Consider the following 19,339-nt stretch of genomic DNA (forward strand, 5'->3'; position numbering starts at 1 on the left):
AATGCTGCATTGGGAGTCTATCCTGTCCTCCTTTCTCATTGTCATTCTTGCAGGTGTTTTCATGTCATTTTTCCATTTGCTTTCCTAGAAAACTCTAAGGAATTCATGCTTCTATTTTGACAAGTAGTGATTTCTTAGCATAGCAAGTGGAGCCATCTATGACTTAACACTCATTAACTTTTCCAGTTTCATACACCAAGAGACTATAATATAGGAAACAGTATATCAACTTTATATTCTCACAGTCAAAGATAATGTCTTTGCTCTTTAATTTTGCTCACATTATGTTTTTACAACATTCTCAATACATTCATATGTATTAAAAGAAAAACCCAACCCAAACTTTCTGAAATAGTAAGTAGTTTCTGATACCTATTATTCTAAAAAAATAAATGAGGTTTTTAAAGCTTGTCGGTCTCCTATTGCTTTTTGTATGAATACAAAGGAAAACTTCCAAGGGATTTAAAAATAATTAGAACTGGGTCACATATCATTTCCTAGGAAGGACTTCTCATGCTTTCAGGGATATGTGTCAGTATAACTTTATCAGATGATCTGGATATTTCGAGTTATGGAAGTGAAAACTGGTATTAGAAGCTCAATATCAATACTTATTTCCATAGACTTCAAATTCATCCATGTTTCAATAAAAAATAGTAACTTCCTTCCAAACAGGACAGACGTTGTTACTATAATTAACCTAGAACTCAATTTGGTACCATTTTGAAACTTGTGCCGTGTGAATTCAGCCCCTTTTGGTACTGCAACCTGTGCTGAAAGGCGCATTACTTATTGTATAACAGATTGAGGCTAGCAAAGCACCACATCTAAAAAGTCAACAGTAGGAAAGGTCATAATATTGACTAATACACTTTTATGAGTTCCCAGCACATATCAGCCTCAATGGCACATTGAGAAGAGGGGTATCAGGCTCACCCAACAAGCTACCCTAAGCATCTGGCATCAGTGACAAAAACACTACACTTCTTTTTTTCCATTTGCATATCTAAGATGGGTACCATATGCCTTTTCATTTTGGAGGGAACAAGCCTTTGGTCATATTTTCCAGTGTAGTATTAATTCAGAAAGTAACTGTCCCCTAGAAAACAAAATATTCTAGGGACTTATTTGGACACTATATTTATTTCAATGTAGTTACAACTTCAGTAGGATTCTGATGTATTTATGTATTTGCTTTCATATATTTGTTTATATGATTAAAAAATGTATTCATAAATAGATTTTGAGTGTATAAATTTTAGTGCCACTGAAAGCTTTTATGCAATAACTAATCTCAGATTCACCAATTAATTGGTATAAAATGATAAACTAAACCTGACATATGGCTTAATTCTTTAGTCTGTATTTCAGGATCTTCTTTAAAGAGACTCTGTGTCTCTAGTTGCATATGTAGCAGAGGATGGCCTAGTTGGCCATCAGTGGTAGGATAGGCCCTTGGTCTTGTGAAGATCATATGCCCCAGTACAGGGGAATTCCAGGGGCAGAAAGCAGGAGTGGGTGGGTTGGGGATCCGGGAGGGTGGAGGGTATATGGAGCTTTGAGGATGTAAATGAGCTTTGAAATGTAAATGAAGAAAATATCTAAAAAAATGAAAAAAAAAAGAGAGAGAAAGAATCATTTCTCAGAAACCATCTAGTAGTTGTATTTGAAAAACACAAAGCTCAAAACCACTTTCTAAGACAAATTAATTAAATTAAAATTCCAAGAACTAGTAATGTAGTTTAGTTATGTTTTCAAAAGCAATATATAGTCAAAGCAATCACCCCTTTTTTTAACCCAGGCTTATTTTGAAAGTACAGTTACTTGTTTCTTGATCTTATCATCTAATAATCTTCCTACCATTCTGCTTCTCAATATCAGATATTAGCTTCAGATTATAGCACACTTTTTATAATACAAAGAACCAAATGACTAGTCTTTTAATTTGTATAGCAATGAGTGGGAGGAAAAGCATCTATAAATAAACTCTGTTATTTATTTATGACACCATGAGAGGTTTAACCGTGCCAATTTCTTGAAAATTCTTAGTAGTAGTACAAAAATAATGTTCTTAACATCCTGATATTTCTCAAAGTTCTAACGCCTTTCCTTTGCTTTTAAGTGCATGTATAGTATAACTAGACAATGCATTGAATTTTCAGGCGTTTTCTACTCAAGAATGGTAGAGCATTTCAGCAACAAAATGTTACATGTCACAGAGTACCAAATCCAGCAATGTAGTTCAGGTCTGGATTTCTCAGTAAAAGCCCAGAAAAACTATATTTGGTTGAGTTACGTGCAAAAGTAACTTAACTTGTATGGGCAATTAATTAGCAGTTTTCAGGGTCAGTAAGAATCCTATTTTCACTCTGAGACAAAATCTAAAGGGTACAACTCACATCTTGCTATAGAAACTACTCTCTGTGAAGTTTTATTGCCAGTGCTGTAAGCATTCATATCTCATGTGTGAATTTGATACATGTTTTATAGCTCCAAATATTGTTTCCGCATCCTAAAGTACTCAATTGTGTCTTGACATTATTGTTTTCTCACATCATTTTTCTTACTATTTAGAAAAACACATATGGAAATTGTTGTATGTAAATCACTGATGGTTCAAGTTATTCAAGTTAAATTCAATAGGTTATAATATTGGACTTATGACAGGGTTTTTATATGTAGCGTGAACTGACGTTGAACTTTCAATTTTACCCTTTCCAGCTGAGTGACAGGAATATATAAATATATCTTTATGCCAAGATAAATTGTACTAAAATGATAAAGCTTAGATTCAAATACTATCCAAGATAAACCAGAATACATGTGAAGTTCTTGCACTTCATTTGAAAGTAAAGATCTTAAAAACAAAAATCAAACTACTTTCTTTTCTACATGTATATCCTCAATTAAGAGTCTAATTCACTAATGAAGAACACGGAGGCATAGGGGAAAGGAGAGAATAGGATTCAGGAAGGATGTTAAGTTATCCTAAAATAATACCAGCTTTCACTCCTGTGCCACCTAATGCTAACATTGCTCAAGGCACAGAAGTTGTTTTAAAATTCTTGATTCTTGAGCCAAAGAGCCCAACTAAGGATGCCTCAATCCCACTTGGGAGGGAGAAGAAAGTAATTACAGGGGGGCAGAGTGAGTGAGGAAACTTGGGTGGGAGACAGAACTGGGGAGAAAGGGAAACATGATCAGGTATTGGGGAGCAGGGGCAGGAGTGAAGCCCTGAGTGGCAGCACAATGAGTGGAAACAGGAAAGCTTAGGAGGTAGGAAGTAGAGGTTGGGGGATACCCTCCAGAATGTACCAGAGACCTGGGAGGTGACACACTCTCAGGATTCAAAGGAGGGACATTAGATGAAATGCCCTACAGTGGTGAGAGGGAACTTGCAGAGTCCACCTCCAGTAGAACGGCAGGACATCAAGTAAAGGGATGGGGTTGCCATCACACAGTCAAAAACTCTGACGCAGAATTGTTCCTGTCTAAAAGAAGTGCAGGCATGAAAATGGAGAAGAGAATCACGGAAAGGAGGACCAGTGACTGTCCCAAATTGGAATCCAGCTCAAGGTGAGGCCCCATGGCCTGACACTATTACTGATGCTATAGTGTGCTTACAGACAGTAGCCTATCATGGCTGTCCTTTGAGAGGATCAACAAACAACTGAATGAGACAGACACAAACACTTTCACCCAACCAATGAATAGAAGTCTGAACTATTGTGGTCAAATTAGGGAAAGACTGGAAAAAGCTGTGGAGGAGGGCAACCCTCCACCAGAACACCAGAAGTCTCAACTGACCTGTACCTCCAAGATCTCTCAGACATAGAACCAACAACCAGGCAGTATGCACTAGCTAGTATGAGGCCCCCAACACATATAGCAGAGGACTGCCTGATCTGGCCACAGTGACAGAAGCTGTAGATAACGCTGGAAAGACTTGAGGCCCCAGGGAGTAGGGAGGCCTGGTGGGGTGGGGGGCAAGGACATCCTCTTGGAGATGGGGAGGAGGAATGGGATGAGGAATTGTTGGAGAGCAGACCAAGAGGGGGGTAATAAATAGACTGTAAATAAAAAGATAGAGAAAATTTAGAAAAAATAAAGTTAAATAAATAAATAAAATCCTTGTTTCTTAAATGTCAAGCTTCACATCTATGAATAAAATAAAGACATCAATAATAAGAAATATAACCATTATCTGTTTTCCCTCTTCACATAGAGTCTCAGTACAATGTCCAAATTTTCTTGGATTCACAGGTATAGCCCAGATTGGTCTTAAACTCACAGTCTACCTCCATCTTCGAGGTGTTGGGATTATAGGCATGAACTATTATACCCAGTTAAATCATTGTATATTAACATTTCTCTTTTAAATAACTAGATAACAAAAAATAAAATATATATTCAGAATAGAGTGATCCATTGCAATGGAATAAACAGATATAAATAGTTAATCACCATGAGAAAAAAAAGATATTGTTCAATTAAATTAAGAATTAACATGCTTTTAATCCCAGCAACTGGGAGTCAGTGACAAATAGATTTCTTTGATGCCAGTGTGGGCTTCACAGTGAGTTCTATGTAGAACTATGTAGACAACCAGAACTATGTAGAGACTTAGTCGGAAGAAAGAAAGAAAGAAAGAAAGAAAGAAAGAAAGAAAGAAAGAAAGAAAGAAAGAAAAAGAGGGGCAGGGAGGGAGGGAGAAAAGAAGGAAGGAAGGAAGGAAGGAAGGAAGGACAAAAGAAAAAAGGAAAGAAGGAAAGAAAAGAAAGAAAGAATGGAGGATGGAAGAAAGGAATGAAGGAAAAACTAAATTTAAAAAACTCTTGACAGTTGACAATAGGAAAGAATAGTACATTTTCTCTCCACATGATAGGTGGATATAAAAGTTGTGGCAGCAATACTGTTATGCTTGGTTTTGATTTACTGCCTTCCTTAGGTTGGAAAATGAATTCTAATAATAGAGTTAGGGTCCAATAAGTCACAGAGAAAGTTTTAAAAGGCATGTAGAAGCCTTAGGCAAAATGCATTGGCTTTCTGATATACTAAGCAGGAATGACATGGCAAATTTAAACTTCTAAGAAAGGAATTACAGTAAGCACATAGGCCTTCTACAACCGGGGGTGGTAAAAAGTACAGTTGGAAAAAGATAAAAGGAGAAAGGATTCGGTTTAAAAAAATGGATTATAAAAACCAAAGTAGTATTATATAGAAATATACACAACAGAATGGAAGGATATTGAAGACTTTTGCAGGGTTGAAAGGACCACTAGAATGTGTATATCATTGCTGGTCAACTATGCAAGAGTAGATGGGTTCTCAGAAGTATGAATTGAATTTCTGATACACACAAGTTTGTGTGAAACTCTGAAACTTTTCTTTTCTTTGCAGGTCTATTCTCTCCATAAGCTTGAGTTCAGTGTTGAGTCAGTTAAGAAACATGAGATTAGGTGGCTCCAAATATATATATATATTACAATTCTATGCTTAAATGTCTCCAGAAAATGTATAAAAATATTAAAATCCTTCAAAATTAGTATAAAATCCATAGTTTTGGTCTAGAGTTGCAATACAATAATAAAACTTATACTGATATCTCTAAACTTAGAAAAGATTGATTATTTTAAGTTTATTATAAATTGATGATTATCTCAGGAATGAAACTATGACCATATCTACATTATGTGATAATTTAGTAGTGGAAAAGAAAGGAGGAAACCTGTTTGAATTCTGAAAGCTGTAGGTTTGTTAAATGATATGTTTTGTCATACTTCTATTGCTAATCTAAAAAATAGATAAGATATGTATGTTTTTGTAAACTCTCTGTAATCTAGGGATATAAATTATATCTTGTGGTAAAGTCATATATCAAGATTTCCAAGGAAAAATATGGATGGATTCCATGCCAGCCTCATATATCACCCTTACAGAAACAATAATTGGTTGTTAGGAGAAATCGCCTTATTAGGGTATTGGATCAAGAAGACAGATGAAGCAACAGACAGCAAAGAAAATAAGCCAACTGAGGAAGTGTGCAAACATTTGTAGAGGATATGTTTATTCTTAACACTCACATAAATTTTCTAATGCTGCAGTAACCAAATTACACAAAGTGTTTCTGAAGGAAACAGACTCTTTGGATCACCCAAAATGTATGAAAAATGAAATTATATAACCCTGGAGTGGACTCAGTAGGTTGCGGGATAAATTCTACTGAAGGTAAATTTATCTTATGATAGCTCTGTTTAGTTCACACTCCCTTGGCCTTCCTTAATTTAAAGGCTGATTCTGGCCAGAGGTAGGGCTTAAATTATGTAGCATTTAGCAATTTTTGTTTTGTTAGGAATTATATTTCACTTCACTTTGTTAAACTCTAATACTTAGTTCTGATCTAATAATTTCTATAGTATTGTAGTATATTCATAAAAACCTAATAGAGATGAAGAAATATGCATGTTCACAAAATAAACATCTTACTTAATTTTGTTAGGTTAAAAATATGAGATATTTTTCAAAAATATGATATTGTTGATCATTTGTGCAATCTAGTACAGATCTTGATTGAGCTTATTCATCTTCATTCTCTGAACCTTGATGTTAACAGATTTACGAAAATATAAAATTTCCATTCTCCGTTTAGTTTCTGATTATTACTATTACAATCTTTGATTCTATGGATTTTACTCTCTTAAGCACTGAATGTGAAGTCAGGGTTTTCTTTGGCCTTTAGTTCATGGTTTATTTCTTTTAGGAAAATGTCAACCATGTTATCATATATTGAATGTCTTTTCCTCCTAAGGAAAGTGCCATCTTCTTTCTGATAACTGTACAGAGTCTTTCCTTTTCTCCACTGTTTTCCCCTGAAGAGCTATGTTTAAAATAATAGTTTGTGTTTCTTTAATAATTGAAAGAGAAGAACATGGTGGTTCACATTTCTTTGTTCAGGTAGTGGATAGTTGACATATTTCATATCTAAGTCATGAGGTACAGTGGACTTTGCTTCTTTTTTTTTCTCTTTGTAGTTTCTTTCTAAATTTGGAAGGTAATTTTGGTTGAGATTATTGTCTTCATAGTGCTAAAACTCAGCATGACTCCATGACTGTCTATTTTTTCCTAAAATTCAGTGCAAAGTGATCTATTTAGTCACTAAGGTAAACCTTCAGAACTTAGGTGCAGAGTACTCAACAATGACCATGTTCTACTGGAGAGGCTAAAATACAAGTCCACAAAGGTGGGTACCTTATCAAGCCCAACCTGCACCACAGAGAATCTCCTTCTTTATACCGCTACCTTATAATCCATGATTATAGATTTTTAATGCTGAGACCAACTTATATGGATTCTACACATCTAAACAGGTCTTCATATTTGCCTGTAAAATGTTTTACCCACTGGGCAATCCTTCCAGACTCCTTGTATATCTTCCTTTAGACATACTGTATACTTTGGTTATTTGCTGGGTTTTATGTTGGATTATTTGATTGTTTGATATTTAGTTTTTGAGAGTATTTATATATTCTCAGAGAAGAATAGAGATATGTTTGAAACAGAAAAAAAGATTATATTCAACTCCATGGGCCATGATGAGTATAGAATTATATTCTATGTGTTGAATATGTTGAATGTGTGTGAACAATGGTGAAACTTACAACCATTATTGCTATTCTGTAATTCCATTGTCTTCAAAAAGAAAGTGAACAAAATGAAATACACTCTTTGGAAAAAAGAAAAATTTTTATGTTGCTTATAGACAATATAAACCTTCAATATGTAGTTAGGAGACAATAGCTTTACCGTTTTCTAAATGATGTCATGTCACTAATGAACAAGAACAAATAATGGAAATAAAAACTTAATACCTCCACTTGACTGATTTGCACTCTATGTTTGGGTCAAGAAGAATCAAGCAATGTAGATTAGAGAGAACATGTCTTAAAGAAACTCTGTAAGTCTACGAAAGCAATTCTTAGACTATGAGTATTCTCAGAGTATGAACTCACAGAATTAAGATACTTTTTTGATGGTATTCTCTTAGAACTGAGAGATACCAGTGTTCAGAAATATTTTGTGGCTAATTACATGAAAGGTACATGGCTTTAGAGGTATCTTTAGCTTATTCTACTTTGTAATAATAAAAGTATACAAGCAAAATTCTATCCCTTATTAGATTTTACACACTGCCACAGAGAAGTCTTTTTCTACTTATGAAGTTGTACTAATCTACTTTGATTCAAATATTGATCATGTCTCAGTCAGAGTTAGCAACCTCTCAAACTCCATTTTTACTCCTCTTGCTTAATCATAACTTTCAGAGCTCTGGTAAAGTCCACTGGGCTCCTAATTTTTCAGAAACTAACTGTTTATACACTCTGAGACAAACCCCTAGATTCTAAAGATTCATTCACAAGTATGTCAAAGGACTATTAAAATGGGAATGTAATGTCTTGATGAAGTATCAAACACAAATTGAGCTTGTAATATAAAGTAACTATAAGCAATAATCTGTGGCTAAATATTTACAATAAGACTTTTAAAATAAAGTTGTGTGATTTTTTTTTTTTTTTTTTTTTTTTTTTTTTTTTTTTGGTTTTTCGAGACAGGGTTTCTCTCTGTATCCCTGGCTACCCTGGAACTCACTCTGTAGACCAGAATGGCCTCGAACTCAGAAATCTGCCTGCCTCTGCCTCCCAAATGCTGGGATTAAAGGCATGTGCCACCACGCCCAGCTCAAGTTGAGCTCGTGTCTCTAGCTGCATATGTAGCAGAAGATGGCCTAGTCAGCCATCATTGGGAAGAGAAGCCCCTTGGTCTTGCCAACTTTATATGCCCCAGTACAGGGGAATGCCAGGGCCAAGAAGCAGGAGTGGGTGGGTAGGGGAGCAGGGTGGAGGGAGGGTATAGGGAACTGTCTGGATAGATTTGAAATGTAAATAAAGAAAATATCTAATAAAATTAAGTTGTGTGATTTTACAGCACATTCTATTGCTTCTTTTGAAAGTATAGTACAGCCAACAAAATAATATTTTAACTAAAAGGCTTTCATTCAGTCCTTAAGATATTACTCTGAGGAAAAAAAAAGATTCTTTATGACACACAATCTGTTGATATTAATTTTATTTTATTTTATTTTTTTAAAGTATGAAAGTATAGTTTTATTCTATCTGTCCAGTTCACAAAACTGGACCACCAATAGTTACAGCATTCCAAGTTTTAAGACTACTAAGGACATACACCATCAATTCCTGAGTGAACAGTGCAGTGGAATATTTAATACATATTGCTCAGAAGATATCTTGCAGCATAAAAAGTGACCAAAATGATTGCTTAGTTTACCATGTCATAAAATACAAGTGTTGACTGCAGAACAGCGATACAACTTCAGTGGTCAGGAAACTTGCAGTTCATAACAAAGGCTCCCATATGCACCTGCTGCCATGACTGACCCTCCAGGTCAGGGTCAGCAGTAAGATAAGTCACGGTACAAAATTAAACCAAGAAGTTACTTGTACTGAAGATACATGATTTCATTCCAGAAAGCAAAGCCTTCCGTACATACAAAAACTCATTTAAAAACTCCTAGGCAATCACAAATATAAACTAGTTGAATAAAAGACAATGGCAGCTTTTTCTTAAGCGGTGAATCCGTGAACCTCATCATCAGAAAAGTTAAGATCATGCATCAACCTTATCCCCTCGTCAGTAAATGGTGTTGGTCCGCAGATGCAAAGGAAGGCCCTAGAGTTTTCTGAACTTCTTTGCAAAAATTCAGAGAGAAGAGCTCGTGATATGTGTCCCTGTTTGCAATTCCATTCTAGAGAAGGTGCCGGGAGAACAAATTCAACATCAAATCTTTTTTCTCTTAATGCCAACTTCTCTAGCTGACATCTCCAAATTATATCGTCCTCTGTTTTATTGAAGAACATCAACTTCACCTTCCTGAGACTGGACATGTGAGACAAAGCATAATTCAATACAGTGACCATTGGTGTGAATCCTGTTCCGGCTGCCAATAGAAAGAGATCTTCTACTTCCTGGAGTTTGGATACTTTAAAATTGCCTTCAGGTCCGCTTACAGAAATAAAATCTCCAATCTGAAGACGATCAAGCTCTGGTGTGAAGAGTCCAGCAGGATAGATTTTGATCAAAAAGTAGATGTATTTATTTGGGGAAAGAACTGGTTCTTTAAAATCTGAGAGTAAGGAATCAGACACGGGTGTATATGGCTTTACTATTTCTGCACCTGTGACACTGAGCTTGAGGTAAACGTGTTGTCCAACTGGCACCTGAAGGTGAGTACTTGGAGGCAGCATCAGACAGAAAAGTCTCGTGTCATGAGTGACATCTTCCTTAGATATTAACTGGCACCGTCTGTAGTACAAGCCTGTATCTTTCTTTGGAATGAAAGGATCATGTTTCTCCAGGTGATCACCAAGACATTGCCAAGAAACACTTTCTTTCTTTTGTAGGACAATCTCTATTTTTCCAACATTTTCAATAACCCGTACAGAAAAATTTTCTTGAACTTCATGGCTTAGCCCAACATGTACAAGGTAAGAATGATCCTTGATGACTGCGTCTGCTCTCGAGGAGTCATCCTGGAGGTCAACGATTACTGAGTCTAAACTGATATTCTTTTGTTTGGTGTATACCACAATGGTGACTGAAGACTCTGTTTGGAACCAATCATAGCTTGGAGAACTGAGGCCTTCCCTGGGCAGTGTGTCTGTCACATCCCTAGGCAGTGTGTCTGACACTTGGGAAGCATGCCATTTAAGACTCTCTTTCCTTCATGACAGTCTTTTGGAACAGCAGGCTTCACAGCCATCCTGCCAACCAGGCATTCTTTCAGCATGGATTCGTAATTGACCCAACGATGAACCTCATTAAAAAGATCTGTTCCATCCGCTCCTGCGGCTCTCATGAGTTCATCCTCCCCACCCGGATGGTACTCCATATAAAGGCTGACATTGTAAACAAACCCTCTTATGCATATCCAACAGTCTTCTTTCTTGTTGTGCTTCTTAAACTCTTCTTCAGTTACTTCAATTAACCCGCCCTTCAATCCTGTTAAGTCCTTTCCACTCTTGGTCAGTCGGATCCAATCCATAAGACTCCTGCCTTGTTTTAAAGGTACCTTGCTGCGCCCCTGGTAGGAGACGCGCTGCTGGGAGCCGGGGCCCAGAAAAGCCTGGGAAGGGACGTTCAGCATCCTGGGCCCCCGGCTCGGGCCACATCCGGGCTCTGCCACCGGACAGGTTCCCCTGGTGGGACCCCAGCGCCCACCACCGTCCGTGCCCCCGACCGATATTAATTTTAAATGATGATATATTTTTGCTTTCATTTTTGTTTACATTTTTTTTATTTTCATTTCAAATGTCCCCCTTCCATGCTCCCCTGCAGAAACACCCCATCCCATCCACCGTTTCCATTTGCTTCTAAGAGGGTACCCCCTCCCATCCATGTACTCCCACCTTACCTCTCCAGGATCCTCCTATGCTGGAGTAACAAGCCTGCACAGGACCAAGGGCCTCCCCTCCTAATGATGCCAGATATTGCAGTTCTCTGCTACATGTGTAGCAGAGCCATAAACCCATCCATGTATACTCTTTGGTTGGTTGTTTAGTCCTTGGGAGCTCTGGGCAGGGCTTGATAGTAGGGGTATGGTTAGTTGATATTGTTCTTCCTATTGGTGTTGCAATCTCCTTCAGCTCCTTCAGTCCTTCCCCTAACTCTTATTGGGGTCCCTGGACTCAGTTCAATGGCTGGCTGTGAGTATCTGCATCTGTCTTAGTCAGATGCTGGTGGAGCCTCTCAGAGGATAGCCATATTAGGCTGCTGTCTGTAAACACTTCTTGGCATCAGCTATAGTGTAGGTGTTTGGTGTCTGCAGATGGGATGGATCCCTATGTGGGACAGTCTCTGGATGACCTTTCCTTCAGTCTCTGCTCCATTTTCTATGCCTGCACTTCTTTTAGACAGGAACAGTTCTGGTTTAAATATTTTGAGATGGGTAGGGGTCTTTTTTGACTAATGACATCCCCATTAGGTCCTGGGAACCTCTAGATTCTCTGGTGTCTGGAACTTTCTAGTGGACCCTCACAACCCCCCGATTCCTCATGCCCCAATACTACATATTTTTATTCATTTCCCTGACCCTCTTGACTTTTCTCCTGTCTCTTCCCATACCTTATCCTAACCCCCCCCCCTTTTTAATGCCTCCACTCTCCCTCCCAGGTCCCTCCTACCCTCTCTGTGCCATGATTATTTTGTTCTCCCTTCTAAGTAGGATTGAAGCATCCACACTTTGTTCTTCATTCTTGTTAATCTTCATATGGTTTATGAGTTGTATCATGGGTATTCCGATCTTTTGGGCTAATATCCATTTGTCAGTGAGTACATAACATGTGTATCCTTTTGGGTTTTGGTTACTTCATTCAGCATGATATTTTCTAGTTCCATCTATTTGTCTAAAAAGTTTATGCAGTCATTGTTTTTAATAGCTGAGTAGTACTTCATTGTGTAAATGTACCACATTTTCTGTATCCATTCCTCTGATGAAGGACATCTGGGGTCTTTCCAGCTTCTGTCTATTATAAATAAGGCTGCTATGAACATATTTTGCTGTTGGCTGAGTTTTTGATCTTTGCTATTCTGATTGCTGTGAGGTGGAATCTCAGGGTTGTTTTGATTTGCATTACCCTGATGACTAAGGAGGTTGAATGCTTTCAGTTTTAAATGTACTAAATTCTGCTTCTTTGCTCACAGATATAATATAGGATACCATAGAGTAGGTTTTCTTTGATCATGGAAATATGTAACTAAATCACAAGTTATTTTTAATGTTGTATTATTACAGTAGAATCTTTTTACATATGGGGTTCTTTTCACAATACTACCCCAGCCTGCTCAGAAGCAGACATATAGATGAATATATCTTCCTTATACATATGCATTTTGTTTTATGTTGTTTTGTGTGGTAAATATCAAATTTTTAAGTCAAATATTTCTTAATATTAAATTTTATGTAAAACATTCATTTTATGTTTTAATTGGGAAATTATTACCTTGTAAAGATTGCCTCCAAAAGCCTTGCCCTTCTGTCAGCTGCATGACTCCGGGCATCACTTTCTGGTTGCTATAACAAACAAACCAAAACTTGGATGCTTAATTTAATCAATGTTTATTTATCACTTACACAAAGTTCAATACAGATGTTCCTGGATGAGCTATTCTACTGGATAGCTCCATCCAAAAAAGAAAAATCCAGGCTTCAGATTCCCACTGTCTTATAATTCTGTTTCAGAGAATTTCATTTCCAGACACTGAGTGAGATCATGGAAGATCAATGTTTCATGGCCAAACAATAATAAGTTCCTTCTATGCCGCTACAGAGTGCCAGTTACATTACTAAGAAAGGCAGGGAATTAACTTCTTAAGTGTACAGGAAAAGTAAAGAAAGATTTTTTTTTTCAGCAACTAGCCACTTCTACCATATAAAACACGCAGCACGGGATGCTTAAATGGAGCTGGAAAATGTTATACTAAGTGAAATAATCCAGATACAGAAAGATAAGTACCTCATGTTGTTACTATAAGTGGAGTTTTGTATCACCTCTTTACAGGTATGTGTTTAATTTGGAGTGCATGCAGAATCCAGGAAACTGGAAAGAACCCATTGGGGAGGGGAAAGAAGAAATTTTTAATAGGAGATAAACTTTCTATCCTGGCAGAACATCCATTAAGATATAAGCCTTTGTAAAGAGAGCTGAAACACTCAATATATCTTGCAGGTAAACTTATTAAGTAAGGGAAATAAACAACTCAAAGACTTTAAGAAGTCCCTAAAACTGACCAGATATATTAGGCCTCTCCTTCCTCAAATGAATGTAAGCAATAAGAACTTAAGAGATAGTCTCAGACAAGCTGATGTGCCTAGAAGAGTTTTAGACCAGCCATGCAGGGTGCAATGTTTAGACCAGCCATGCAGGGTGCAATGTTTAGACCAGCCATGCAGGGTGCAATGTTTAGACCAGCCATGCAGGCTGCAATGTTTAGACCAGCCATGCAGGGTGCAATGTTTAGACCAGCCATGCAGGGTGCAATGTTTAGACCAGCCATGCAGGCTGCAATGTTTAGACCAGCCATGCAGGGTGCAATGTTTAGATCAGCCATGCAGGCTGCAATGTTTAGACCAGCCATGCAGGCTGCAATGTTTAGACCAGCCATGTAGGCTGCAATGTTTAGACCAGCCATGCAGGCTGCAATGTTTAGACCAGCCATGCAGGCTGCAATGTTTAGACCAGCCATGCAGGCTGCAATGTTTAGACCAGCCATGCAGGCTGCAATGTTTAGACCAGCCATGCAGGCTGCAATGGGCAGAGAGAAGACAAGAAGCTCGGAAGAGACAGAGACCAACTTAGTAGCCTGGAAAAAACTCAGACCACCTAAGCTGTCAGAGAGAGGCAGTCTTCCATCTGTTGAGCCAAGTGCAAGTTGTACCTTGAGTACCAGGTTTCTAAGTTCTGTGAGTCCTCATAATGTTTTTGTGAGTTTTGTTGATTTAACCATGATTTCTGCTCCTAAAAGTAACTCCACTTATAGTTCTGTAAATAAGACTAACAAACATATTAGTTCACCAATTGGACTTTAGTTCTATTCATACATTTGCCTGTCAAAGAGTCCTTATCCCTGACAGATATTTCTTCATGTCCCCATGGCAATGGTGTCACACAATAGAGGATAATATAACAAAGGTGATATAATGAGGAAAAGAGACACAGTGGAAAGGAATATTTAAGTTGAAAAAGAAATAGAAAGACATGGCAGAGGAGGGAATTAGGAGAGTAATAAATGTAAGTATGTTTGAAAAAGTATATAAGCCTACTATTTTATAAGTTATATATATATATATGTATATATATATACATACATATATATACCTACTATTTTATAAGCTATATTATATATATATAATAGATTAATATTTTTTCATGTATTAATAAATATATACAATAGTCTAATTGAAGTTATCATAAGGCACATGATAAATTCCCTTAAGTGTTTGATCAGAGTTGTCCTGCAAACTACCATAAAAATGCAAGCTATGATCATTGCTCTTAGTCACCTGGTAAAACTGATGAAGAAACCATATTCATTGGTCACAGAACATGGAAAAATCTAGTCAACACTAACCAGAAATCTTCCTGCTAGCTGCTTCTCATAGTATTGCAGGTGCTATGCAGCCTGTTTTGAAAAAGAAAACCAGTATGGCAGGATGTCCCCAAGAAATGATCATGGATGCTGTGGTGATATGAATATAATGTGAGTAGTCAACTTAACAATTATATATATAGGGCCCCAATACGCAGGCTTGATACTAAAAATATATAACCAAGACTCAATGGTGGAAAGATCTTCGGCTCAAGGGACACACCTACTATAATTTTACTAATTATACATCAGTAGAAATTTACTCTAAATTCATAACCCTTTATCCATATAAGACCTCACCAGAGGAGTTTCTTTATGCAGTAAATAATAGGCAATTCAGAATCTAACAACCCTTTAAGATGAAAGAATGAGTGATTATACAGTGCTCAGCCAGAAACAGAACTGCTAGATCACATGCTCTCCCCACTCTTCAAAACCATCACAGAAGAGTGAGTGGAAAGATGTTAAGAGTCATGCCACAGGGAGCCCAGAAGAATAGAGAGGCTTTCAGATATGACAGGATCAGTTGTTTACTTATGAACCTGCAGAATGTATGCAACAATCGGTTACTATTCTTACATAGAGCAGCAAGGAACTTATGAGCCATCACCCCTTTTGGAAAGCTATAGACAGGGCTTCTAAGAGGAAAATGTTTTCTTTAAGGGTAGGTCAACCACTCTCTAGTGAATGCCCCACATTTAAAGGTATATGAAAAGCACAAATTGAACTGAGACAGCTATAATTACAACAACAAAAAAACCACAAGAAGTTTAGAGAATAGAGAGGTAAGGCTAGATATGAGGGAAGTTAAGGGAAGTCATTGGGGTAAAATGGGACCAAAGTACATTATATAAAATTTTCAAAGTTTAATAAAAATATGTGTAAAGGAAAGCACGTACAGACACCAAACTTAAATCCTCAGAGGCTGACTTAACTAAAGTTAATCTTATTAGTATCACAATTTAAAAACTACTATCTTAATTTAATTATTTTTGTTAATTGTGGGTAATTCTTTAAGTAGAAGTAATTTTGTCAAATTTCTTACAATACACATGTTGCTAAATGAAATGATTTCCTATTAAGATTAATGACACTAAATGTTAGTAACCAAAAAGTGTCCTATCAGAAAACCATCAGACAACAGTAATGTAATATAGTATAAAACAGCATACATTTCTCACGATAAAAACATTTCATTGGTTATGTTTCTTTGAGTGGATAACTGTTGGTCATGTTGTTGTCTACATTCTTATTCCCCTTTGTATGAATCGTTTTATAAATGATTTTAGAAGATTAGTTGACAAAATAATACTACAAAGCCAAAAAAATTAGAATATTACATACAATAAAAACACAATATTCAAGAAGCCTAGCCAGGATTGTCAGTAACTATATTAAGTTCCTAAATCCAAACTGTAGAAACTTGAAACAGTTAATCAAACATTGACAATACAATATAAATCAGGACTCATTCTTGTCCTATGAATAGTCTACGCTCTAGATTCTCCTGCTGTTGTAATAAAACATCCTCATAAAAGCAATTCATAAGAGACAAGAGTTTATTTGCCTCACAACTGCAGGATGCAGTACATCCATCATGGGAGGGAAGCCACAGACCCAGGAGCTTGATAGAACTGTCACATTACGTCCTCATTCGGAAGAATGGAGCAATACGTCCACATATGTGAGTGCTCAGCTTGCACAGTACATGTTACACAGCTCTGGATTCCTCACTCAGAGAATAGTCCCATCCAAAGTTACAATGCATCTTAGCACACAAGCTAACCAAGGTAATCTCACACAGATATGCTCAGAGACTAAACTTTTGTTCATTTTCTTGGTTAGTTGTTTGTTTTTTTATTTGTTTGTTTATTTGGTGGGTTGGTTGGTTGGCTGGCTAGTTTTTTTGTGGCATGATTTCTCTGTGTAGCCCTGGATGTCCTGAAACTCCTTTGTAGACCAGGCTGTCCTGGAACTCAAGTGACCACCTGCCTATGACTCTGGAGTACTGGAATTAAATGTTTATACCACTACCACTTGGCTTCAGAGGCTAATCTTAATCCAGACAATACTTCAAAAACGAGGCTAGAGACTTGAGTCCTAGCTGTTGAGGTAAACATCAACTATATGCAATATAAGTAAATCGTAACTACACATATGTAAATTATATTTGTATATACATAATGTTATAATAACTTCAAAGACAGAGAATCATAAACTTTACATAGGATCTTGAACTAAATTTTTATATTAACTTAGTCTAAAATTAAATTTTAAAAGTAAAATATTTTCAGCACCATTGAGATAGCTTTATTTTGATACCTGATTAATGTTGTATTTGTTTAACTAGGAAGACATTCTGCTTATAGTGTGAACATTTTTTATTAGTCGATATTTCATCTATGAAATGGTTTAGATAGTTATAAAATTCACATCCACTGAATATTTAAATCTACCACATCATCTATTGAATTAATGATTTGCAAAAAGAGAAAACCTGTTTCACAAATCTAGGGAAAACTTGTCACATATCTATTAATTGCATTTAAAATGTTAAGAATGAAATTAGGTATGGAGTGCATGCTTTCAATCTCAGCACTCTGAAGGCAGAAGCAGGATACTCTTTGTGAATTCAAGGTAAGCCCAGTTCAATCTGCATAATATACTCCAGGACAGCTAGGACTACATGGAAACAACCTTGTCTCCAAAAATAAACGGAAAGGAAAGGAAAGGAAAGGAAAGGAAAGGAAAGGAAAGGAAAGGAAAGGAAAGGAAAGGAAAGGAAAGGAGAAGGGAGGGGAGGGGAGGGGAGGGGAGGGGAGGGGAGGGGAGGGGAGGGGAGGGGAGGGGAGGGGAGGGGAGAGGAGAGGAGAGGAGAGGAGAGGAGAGAAAAGGGGCATTAAAAACTTTATTACGTAAAAGTTCAGGGATTTGAATAATCTCTTTGTGGGGCAATGGGCTATGCACAGACAGCCTACTCTCCAGTCTAGCTGAACCCTGGTAGAACCCGATGGGTGGAAATTCCCGCCTACATGGGATAGAAGGCATTCCCTCATGTTTCCTGGACCCCTGGATCCTGTCTCAGTTACTGCCCCCACAGCCCCCACGAGAGAGGCTTGTGGCTAGTAGTCACAAACACAATGTCCCAAGCTTCTGACCTTCAGGCTAGACTCTTCCTAGTTACCTAGCAACAGCAAGATAACAATCCCACTATAAGAGGGGCTGTTTGGCCCCTCCTTGCTCTCTCTAAGCTTTCACCTTTCTTATTCCCTTTCACTCTTTCTCTCTCTCCTTCCACCCCCCCCCATCTCTCCTCTTGGCCATGGCTGGTCTCTCTCTTTCCACATTCTCTTTTTCCCCCTAAAAGCAAATTATTACATATTTTAGGTGGCAAAACAATGTGATGCAATAATTATGTAGGTAGCTATAAAATATAATATAAATATGCATTTTAGTTTTTCTGCCTCAAAAAGGAAAACAGGTCACTCAGATAAGAGATGGGAAGTGACAGAGTTGACATAGGTTGCCAGTTCTTTAATTATTTTGTTCAGAGATTGTTAACATCAGGTAATAATGTCTCAGAGGGAGGAAAACTGACTCCTCATGAAGTGTAATAGAGACTGTTATTTGGTATGGCTTAGTAAAATCAAGCTAAAACACTTGTAAGTACAGGCAAAAGATCCACAATGGATTAACCAGAATTTTTAGAATTGTTAATTAACCTGTTAAAGGACAGTCTTGATAACATGGGCTCTGGAAATAGAGGTCTGATGGTAAGTCACAGTTCTAGTCCTTAAAAAGTATAATAGAAGAAATTCCCTGAGAAAATGATGATTAAGTTTTGAAAGTATATCAATAATCTTCTACTCATAACCAGGTCCCAGAATTTTATTAGAAATTTACAGAGACAAAACACCTCACATGAGATCTGTCTTCATGACTATGATAAAGTGAGGTGAACAATGACAATTTGTGACTCGATTATGGACAAACATATCAAGGTCATCTGGACCTGTATAAAATACCAAATACCACATCTCCTGTTTAACCTAATTACCTGCTACACCTGTTTTCTATAGATTTATCTTTGTCATACTCATCCATGAGATAAAATGTATGG

The 19,339-nt window shown here is 37.1% G+C and overlaps 1 protein-coding gene and 1 pseudogene across 1 annotated transcript in view; both read right to left on the reverse strand.

The window, feature by feature from the left end:
- The window catches only part of Cnbd1 (cyclic nucleotide binding domain containing 1), a 354,571-nt gene that overhangs the window by 66,584 nt on the left and 268,648 nt on the right, over positions 1 to 19,339 (reverse strand). The window lies entirely within an intron of this gene.
- On the reverse strand, positions 9,442 to 11,304 carry Gm11868 (predicted gene 11868; annotated as a pseudogene).

This window comes from Mus musculus, chromosome 4 (assembly GCF_000001635.26).
Source record: "Mus musculus strain C57BL/6J chromosome 4, GRCm38.p6 C57BL/6J".
In the NCBI taxonomy this organism is placed as follows: Eukaryota; Metazoa; Chordata; class Mammalia; order Rodentia; family Muridae; genus Mus; species Mus musculus.